Source organism: Tachysurus fulvidraco, chromosome 11 (genome assembly GCF_022655615.1).
Source record: "Tachysurus fulvidraco isolate hzauxx_2018 chromosome 11, HZAU_PFXX_2.0, whole genome shotgun sequence".
Lineage (NCBI taxonomy): Eukaryota > Metazoa > Chordata > Actinopteri > Siluriformes > Bagridae > Tachysurus > Tachysurus fulvidraco.
The window spans coordinates 2,200,269-2,208,788 of record NC_062528.1 but is presented as its reverse complement, the minus strand read 5'-3'; the positions used below and the strand labels follow the sequence as shown (position 1 = coordinate 2,208,788).

Sequence of the window (8,520 nt, the reverse complement as noted above, 5' to 3'; positions counted from 1 at the left end):
TAAAGTCTAAACATCTGGAACTAGCGAGGAAAGATTTCTGACAGAGATTATAGCAAATTAGATCCACATTCACAAACAAGTTTATAAGTCTGTTTTGGAGTAAACCACTACTGAACACAAATGGGGGTGGGGGTGGATCTAATGCACCACGTACAGGCCTCATTTGTCAAACTGGATACAAATTCTACCCTGATTCATCTGCAAGAAAGTTTATACATGTTGTGTGCTTTTCATGATCTGTTTTGTTCAGAAAAAAAAAATCTTGTGGTTTTTTTGCACTCTAAATTTACATATATGCAGAATTACTGATGTTGGTTGTATTCAAATTGTACCATAATATAGAACAGAACTTTTACACCATTTAGGCGTTATATTCAGCTTTCTGTAAGCTTTGCTTTTTAGGGAAGTTCATGGGTTTAGCTAATCAGTTGTGTTGTGAATGCGCTCTGTCATTTAAACTAACACACACACACACACACAGGTATGAAGCGAATCAGCGAAACATTTGTTAATATATTGATTTTTAGTTGGGTCATGAAAACATGGCACATGCTAACAAACACATTATAAAGCCATATTTGTGTTCGATTATGTTCTGTTCTAAAGAGCTGCCACAAGACGATGTCATAAATTGTATAGCAACACAATGTTTCATTCACAAATTCTACATTTTTAAGCGTTTTATGTCTGTAATTCTTCAGTGACTAATTCAAACTTAAAAAAATAATGAAACTTCTAGTTCAGTCGTTGTGTAATAGTTTTATTGTGTAGTAAATGTCACATTTCATACAATAATGCTGTAATACTACCCCCTTGTGGATACTTGCGGTAGTGTTTGCGTATCTTAATAATCTGTGAGCACCAAAAGGCTTGAAAAAAATAATCTTTTGTATTTTTTAACCCAAAGCCAATAATGATTTGTTCTCATGTTCCGAGCAGACCATGGAGACCTACGTTAAGGCTTTACATTGACCCTTTCTTGAACATTTATGTGGTTCTTGAGAATCTGTTGACAGTTTTGAAGGCTCTGAAATAACCTTTGACTCTTTGGGAGTTTCTCTGCCATTCTGATTTGCCTCAAAATGATTCTGGATGATCCTGAAATATTATAAAGCTGTTCCATGTTGGATGTCATAGACAACCCTGGAGTCTCCTTTTTTTGGGATTCTCATTTGATATTTTTCTCTTTATAACATAAGAAGCTTGTCTTTATTCATTCTTGGCGAATACTATGGTTCTTTGACCCAGACCCTTGGACTTTGACCTTTTAGGACTTGTTCAGTGTTTTGGACTCACAACTACTAATTTATGGACTGATCATTTGATCTGTATTGATCTTTCAGACTCTTTCTGGAGGTCCTGGATCTTACTGCAGATATTGTAAGATTCTTCCTGAGGTTTTGAACTGAGGGCAGAATAATTAGTTAATTGATTGAAGATATGGTGTAACTGACATCACACACACCCTCACACACACACACACACACACACACAAACACACACACACTTGCACATACATATTTCATACATACATTTTTCAGAGCACTACGTTCTCCCACACAAAACCCTTCCCCTTCTATCCTGAACTCTCCGTATGCTTCACAAAGCTTTTGTCACATTTACGTCACCTGAGTCACTGAAAAACATAGACAGCACTATTTATTTTTTTGTTGATATTATCTGTGTGACCACACGATGGCGCCATTAGCAAAGATGTCCTGGGGGGCAAAAAAAACAACAACCCAAAAACATCTATTAAATCTGTCCACTGCACTGCGTTTAGGACCACACACACACACACACTCACACACAAACACACACATACATACACACACACACACACAGAAGCCTTGTGGGCAGTGACCCAACAATGTAACAGGCAATCTGCGGATCAAAGCTTTGATTAAATCTTTTTGCCGTTAATTTGGAAGATAGTTTCAAAGAATAGTCATGAGGATGAGGAGAGTAAAAGAAATGGAGGGTGAATTCCTGCAAACATGGCTGTATTTTTGACAGCTTTGATGATGTCATGCCCTCGTGCACAGTGTTTGTCATTAGTGGAGGGGGCAGGGGGTGGGCGGGGAGATTAAAAAGAGGACAACTGATGCCCACCAATGAGCAGTGTAGTTTAATGAGGCAGGATGGCAGGCAAACAGATGCATGGAAGGATTTGAGGGTGGCTTCGTCCCATGCCACCCCGAGGCCATTGGCACTGTTGCATACATTAGGAAGTGCTATTGCTTGTAGCGTTCAGGAGACACAAAACACGTGGGCTTAGTGTCATTCCAGCACCTTCATACACACAAAACCACACACACTGCCATCTGGACCCATCTGGACTACTTGGCCTTCACACACACTTACACACATTTACACACTTTCACACATAAAGCTCACGAGTTGGCAGTAAAACAAGCACACACATGCTGCGACACATAAAGCAGTACAGGAATGCATTGTCATGCATCATGTTGCTGAACACACACACATGGGGACCGAACACTGATATAATTAATTAAAGATGATCCTAATGTCAACCTTTTAGTTTTGTTTTTAATAATAAAAAATAAAAACATAATAATAAAAACTGTTTTTTTTTTTTTTGGGGAGGGGGGGGGGGGATTTCCTCACAAAGACCTTGACAAATGTCCCCACAAGGTCGAAACCGTCAGATATTCCTATCCTTTTGGGAATATTTAGTCGTCGTCCTCCCCCACCACACACACACACACACACACACACACACACACACACACACACACACACACACACAAGTGAACACATTCCCAGATCAGAGGACAAGCATTTTAGCTGTAGGCTTCAATAACAGATCAGAACACATGCTGAGAATGTTTACTGTTTCTAAAATGTCCCTCTTTAATGAAATAATTATACACATTTCCGTGTGTGTGTGTGTGTGTGTGTGTGTGTGTGTGTGTGTGTGTGTGTGTGTGTGTGAGAGAGAGATAGAGAGAAAGAAAATGAGTATGTTGCTAGGGTGGGTGTCATGTATTTATACCTTAGTGAGGACCAAATGTTCCTATAATGCTTGTAGGGACAATTGTCAGGTTTCCATGAGTATAATTTTTTATTTGATTTTATTATTTGATTTAATTTCTTAAGTTTCCTTTTGGTTACTGAGATATTTATTTTGGTTAGTTAACATAACCTGTATATGTGTGAAGAAATCCTTGTAGATCGACTCGATAATGCCTGGCAAATCTTCAGTCCTACCGTTTTTTCCCCTCTCTCTCCATCTTTCTCTCTTGTTCTTGCTCTTGGTTTCTCTCTCTCTCTCTCTCTCTCTCTCTCTCTCTCTCTCTCTCTCTCTCTCTCTCTCTCTCTCTGTCTGTAATGGCACTCAATCTATTAAAAAGAGAACAGTCTCTATTCCCAGTCTATAAGAAACATGAAACACTTCTCTCTTGCTTCCTATTGCTCTTTCTTCCTCTCTTATCCACCCGCCCATATACAACCAGAAAAACACACACACACACACACACACACACACACACACACACACACACACACACACACTTTTTTCTCTTTTGTGCTTCATGCCGTTATTTCTGGATTTCTCCTTTGCCGTTGCCTCCGAGGGGAGTCAGCCAGAAGATCAAAGTTCCTGTTCCTCAGTGCATTATAGAACAGTGTGTGTGTGTGTGTGTGTGTGTGTGTGTGTGTGTGTGTAGAGACGAACGAAGGGGGAAAGGAATAGATAGGAGAGAGGGAGAGAAAACCCTCTGTCTTTACAGAAAGGGAGAGATATGGAGGAAATGGATACAGCGAGTATAAAAAGACCAACAGCTCATTATATATATTAAAAATAATGATAATAAAGTAGAGTTTCTAGCCTGCTAATAAAGGGAAGGGGGGATCATCAAGAAAAGATGATATGAATTATATAATTTTCCAAAGCCACAACCTTTGTAATGCATCGTATTAAATTCCTTTACATTCTCATAACAGTAACTAGAGCGCTAGCCATGTGCTTCGAGCAGAAATGAGTTCTTGGTGCACACGAATTGTAGCAGCGAATGTGTCGAGAAGGCTAATTGTAAAATTTTGCATTAGCTTGACTTCATCTCATCGTAGCAAGTGAAATGTCTTTAGACTGGCAAAAAGTGTACCACAGAAGATGTTTAGAAGTGCAGAAACTAATCACAGGTTTATATTAATGTACATGATCGTTTCTATAGTAACAGCGTTATTGCGTTTTCGTTTCTATAGTAACAACGAGAGATGTTCGACAGACACGCTACATGATCTAAAACATTTTGGTTTGTCATAGTACATTTTCAAACATGTTTTACAAAACATGCTACAATATTTAATGTAACTATAAATGGAGAAAATCACTTATTGTTTATTCAATAAAATTAAAAATCGTTGGTTGTATCAGGGGGCACGGTGGCTTAGTGGTTAGCACGTTCGCCTCACACCTCCAGGGTTGGGGGTTTGATTCCCGCCTCCGCCTTGTGTGTATGGAGTTTGCATGTTCTCCCCGTGCCTCGGGGGTTTCCTCCGGGTACTCCGGTTTTCTCCCCCGGTCCAAAGACATGCATGGTAGGTTGATTGGCATCTCTGGAAAAATTGTCCGTAGTGTGTGAATGAATGAGAGTGTGTGTGTGCCCTGTGATGGGTTGGCACTCCGTCCAGGGTGTATCCTGCCTTGATGCCCGATGACGCCTGAGATAGGCACAGGCTCCCCGTGACCCGAGAAGTTCGGATAAGCGGTAGAAAATGAATGAATAAATGAATGAATGGTTGTATCAGTAACTCCTCTAGATCACACCCTGACTTTATTGTAGACTGATCTTGAATAGGCTTTAATGACAGGGCTGATGGAGTCACTCCAGAGTCTCTGGAGCCAGAAATCTGACATGAACAGCTGTTATGAATTCGCTAGGCTGATAACTTGTGTATTCTTAGCACATCAACAGTTATCTATTTTGGTCTAAAATCTTTTCATGAACTGCAGCATCATGTGCCCCAGATGGTTCTCCATACTTGCGAAAGCTGAAGCAGCACTTTCCTTAATTTCCCAGTTTTTATTATTATTTTTTTGTTTGTTTTCTGTTTATAGCTGCGATTTTTGTCAGAGACTTCAAACCTTGTTAGAAAGAGTCCCCACAGTGCTGTATTTAACTCTGAATAAAGCTGCCGGCTAGGCTAATTTTACCAGCTGGATCTCTCTGATGAGTGTGAAACATCAACAGAACTTGACTAGGGATATTGCTGGTCATACGAAAACATCTGTACCTCACATCCCCTTGGCTCTAGACAAAAAAAAACCTTACAAACTGCTATTTTGGGGTGGAGCAAAAGTTCATTGATTCATTCATTCATTCATTCATTCATTCATTCATTCATTCATTTTTAACCGCTTATCCGAAATTCTCGGGTCACGGGGAGCCTGTGCCTATCTCAGGCGTCATCGGGCATCGAGGCAGGATACACCCTGGACGGAGTGCCAACCCATCACAGGGTTCATTCACATCATTCATTCACGCAATCACACACTACGGACAATTTTCCAGAGATGCTGGAGCAAAAGTTGATAATGTATAAAGTACAAACTTGAGCAAGTCCATGTCTGGACGATTTTGGTGTCTCACATTGTCTTCCCTCAGAGTGGACACTGTTCTTTAAACTCTTGCTTGTATGCTTAAGAACTGAGAGTTAGCAAAGAAAATGTAGTGTTTTAGCTCCCTAGCTTTAAAGGTACTTCTGTTTAAGGAAAAAAAAAAGCAAAATATACAAAAATCCACCGTTTTTTTTGGTTAACTCAAATCTAGACAGAACTATGCTGACTGGATCTGATAACAAAATGCAAGCTCTTCACAGGTTCTTCACAGGTCTAGTTAGCTAGCTAAAGTTAGCTGGCTAGCGTCTGAGCTACTGTAACAATGACTAGAGCAATATTGAGAAAATCCTTTAGTTTATCTTGGCAAAACAGTAATAATAGATTTGAGATCCCTTGGTCCTGACAATACTAAATCATAATAACAATCACCATTTCAGAAATGATTTTAGCATCTTAGCCAATATGCTAAGTCAGCTAATTAGCACCTGGCATATTAGCAGAACTATAACTTAATGCAAGATAAATGTGTCCATTTCAGGAGTTGTTCATTCTGTGTGTGTGTGTGTGTGTGTGTGTGTGTGTGTGTGTGTGTGTGTGTGTGTGTGTGTGTGTGTGTGTGTTAAATATAACATTAGTGTATATAGGTTGTATATAGTGTGTATAGGTATATAGGCTGTTAGTAAATAACATTTGACTTAGTTGTAGTTGAGCATAGCTAAGTGTGACTGTCTCTGCATCTGTTGTATAAACACACACACACACACACACACACACACACACACACACACACACAACCAAATTCATCTGTCAAAATTAAACTAGAGCATATGGTGGCCATCCCAGGATATGAATTAGTTTAATCATGCTTCAACTGCCTTCAATGTTTAGACACACACACACACACACACACACACACACACACACACACACTCTCTCTCTCTCTCTCTCTCTCTCTCTCTCTCTCTCACACACACACACACACACACACACACACACACACACACACATCTGGTTCTTTTTGTTCTCCTTCACCTGGACAAATGTCAGCGAGCAAACACACAGACACTTTCACATGTCAAAATGATTGTGTGTAAGTGTGTGTATGTGTGTGTGTGTGTGTGTGTGTGTGTGTGTGTGTGTGTGTATATACACAACAGTGCTACATTTTGTCTGCTCTGAACGCTGAGTCCACGCTGTATACTGACTGCACTGTGCTGAATCTGTCTCTCCCTCTTTCTCTCTCTCACATACAAGTAAATATGTATAGATCATATAAGCACTGATGCTTGAATACATAGACCAGCCCCCACTTACCTCAAAGCATTTATCACACCCTGCATTATCCTGCACCTCACTCCCTCCGTCTGATCTTCTGGCATCATCTGCTTGATTAATCCCATCATCTCTCAGAGTACAAGAAAACCTGCATCAAGACTCTTCTCTGTTCTGGCATCTGGGTGATGGCCAAGTCTTTGAGTCACGTTTAAGAAAATTTGTCTTCCTGAAGTACTTAAATTAAAAATTGTGAAGCTTTTCTTAATATGTTTTTTTAGTTGATTCTAATCCCATGATCTATTGAACCAAAATCAGTATGTATTATATTAATTCAAAGAACTTCTATAAGTCACTGACTGAATGTATCTTCCAAATGCCTTTACAGTAAATGTAAGTTTCAGGGTCGTAACCTGGTAAGTTTGCTGTATTTCATTAGCTATTATTTATTATAGGGGGTCACGGTGGCTTAGTGGTTAGCACGTTTGCCTCACACCTTCAGGGTTGGGGGTTCGATTCCCGCCTCCACCTTGTGTGTGTGGAGTTTGCATGTTCTCCCCGTGCCTCGGGGGTTTCCTCCGGGTACTCCGGTTTCCTCCCCCGGTCCAAAGACATGCATGGTAGGTTGATTGGCATCTCTGGAAAATTGTCCGTAGTGTGTGTGTGTATGTGTGTGAGTGAATGAGAGTGTGTGTGTGCCCTGTGATGGGTTGGCACTCCGTCCAGGGTGTATTCTGCCTCGATGCCCGATGACGCCTGAGATAGACACAGGGTCCCCGTGACCCGAGAAGTTCGGATAATGTATGAAAATGAATGAATGAATGAATGAATGAATATTATTTATTATTCTCTTAAAACAGCACATCTGAGCTTCCTATTTCTTATAAATCTTGTCACAACATAGTAAGTAGGATGAGATGAAGGAGTTAGCTAGCTAGATAGCTATCTATAGATATCTAAATTTGATGAACCCCACCTGCTACTGTAGATTCTCAAAGGAAAGGTTACAGATACTCGCAATCTATTCTGGGGCAGCAGTGGCTCAAACAAGGTCAGGGTTGCAAGCTCCAGCACTGCCAAGCTGCCACTTTTGGGCCCCGTGATCAAGTCCCTTAACTCCAGGTGTGCTGCATCATGTCTGACCCTGTACTTCATAACAATCTGGGACATGCAAAGAAAATATTTTTTACTGTGCTGTAATGTCTATTTAACCAATAAATAAATGCTTCTTCTAATTGTTAACCAAAAGAAGCTTTTGATTATTTATCTTTCCCGAGACATGTGATCAACTGCATATCACAAGAATCGGAGTACTTTTTGTACCACAATAACGGAGGGTTTTTCATCTCCAGTGGCAAGACACTACAGAAGCCCAGGAAATCACATTTAATGACATCTCTCTTACCATTGCTAGTTGTTGCTATGGCAGCACTGAAGTGAGAAAGTTTTCATCTGCACTCTCAGGAACTTAAAACCCCATGAAGTAAATTTCCAGCTTCAAACGATGACATTAATGGTGAATATCAATGGAGTGAAAATTAACGTTGAATATCATGAGTGTTTGATTTATGAAGACCTGCTTCCACAACAACATAGTGGGGACTTACTTTAAACAAGATATGTTAAAAAAGTACTCTTTAGATAAACACTTGAGGTGTTTT

The 8,520-nt window shown here is 40.1% G+C and overlaps 1 long non-coding RNA gene across 1 annotated transcript in view; it reads right to left on the bottom strand.

Moving 5' to 3' along the window:
• Positions 1-8,501: 8,501 nt before the first annotated feature.
• The window catches only part of LOC113637958, a 20,695-nt gene continuing 20,676 nt past the window's right edge, over positions 8,502-8,520 (bottom strand). Inside the window, exon 3 of the long non-coding RNA XR_003439481.2 lies at positions 8,502-8,520. This exon is cut by the window's right edge and continues 1,244 nt beyond it. This is a non-coding gene — a long non-coding RNA (uncharacterized LOC113637958).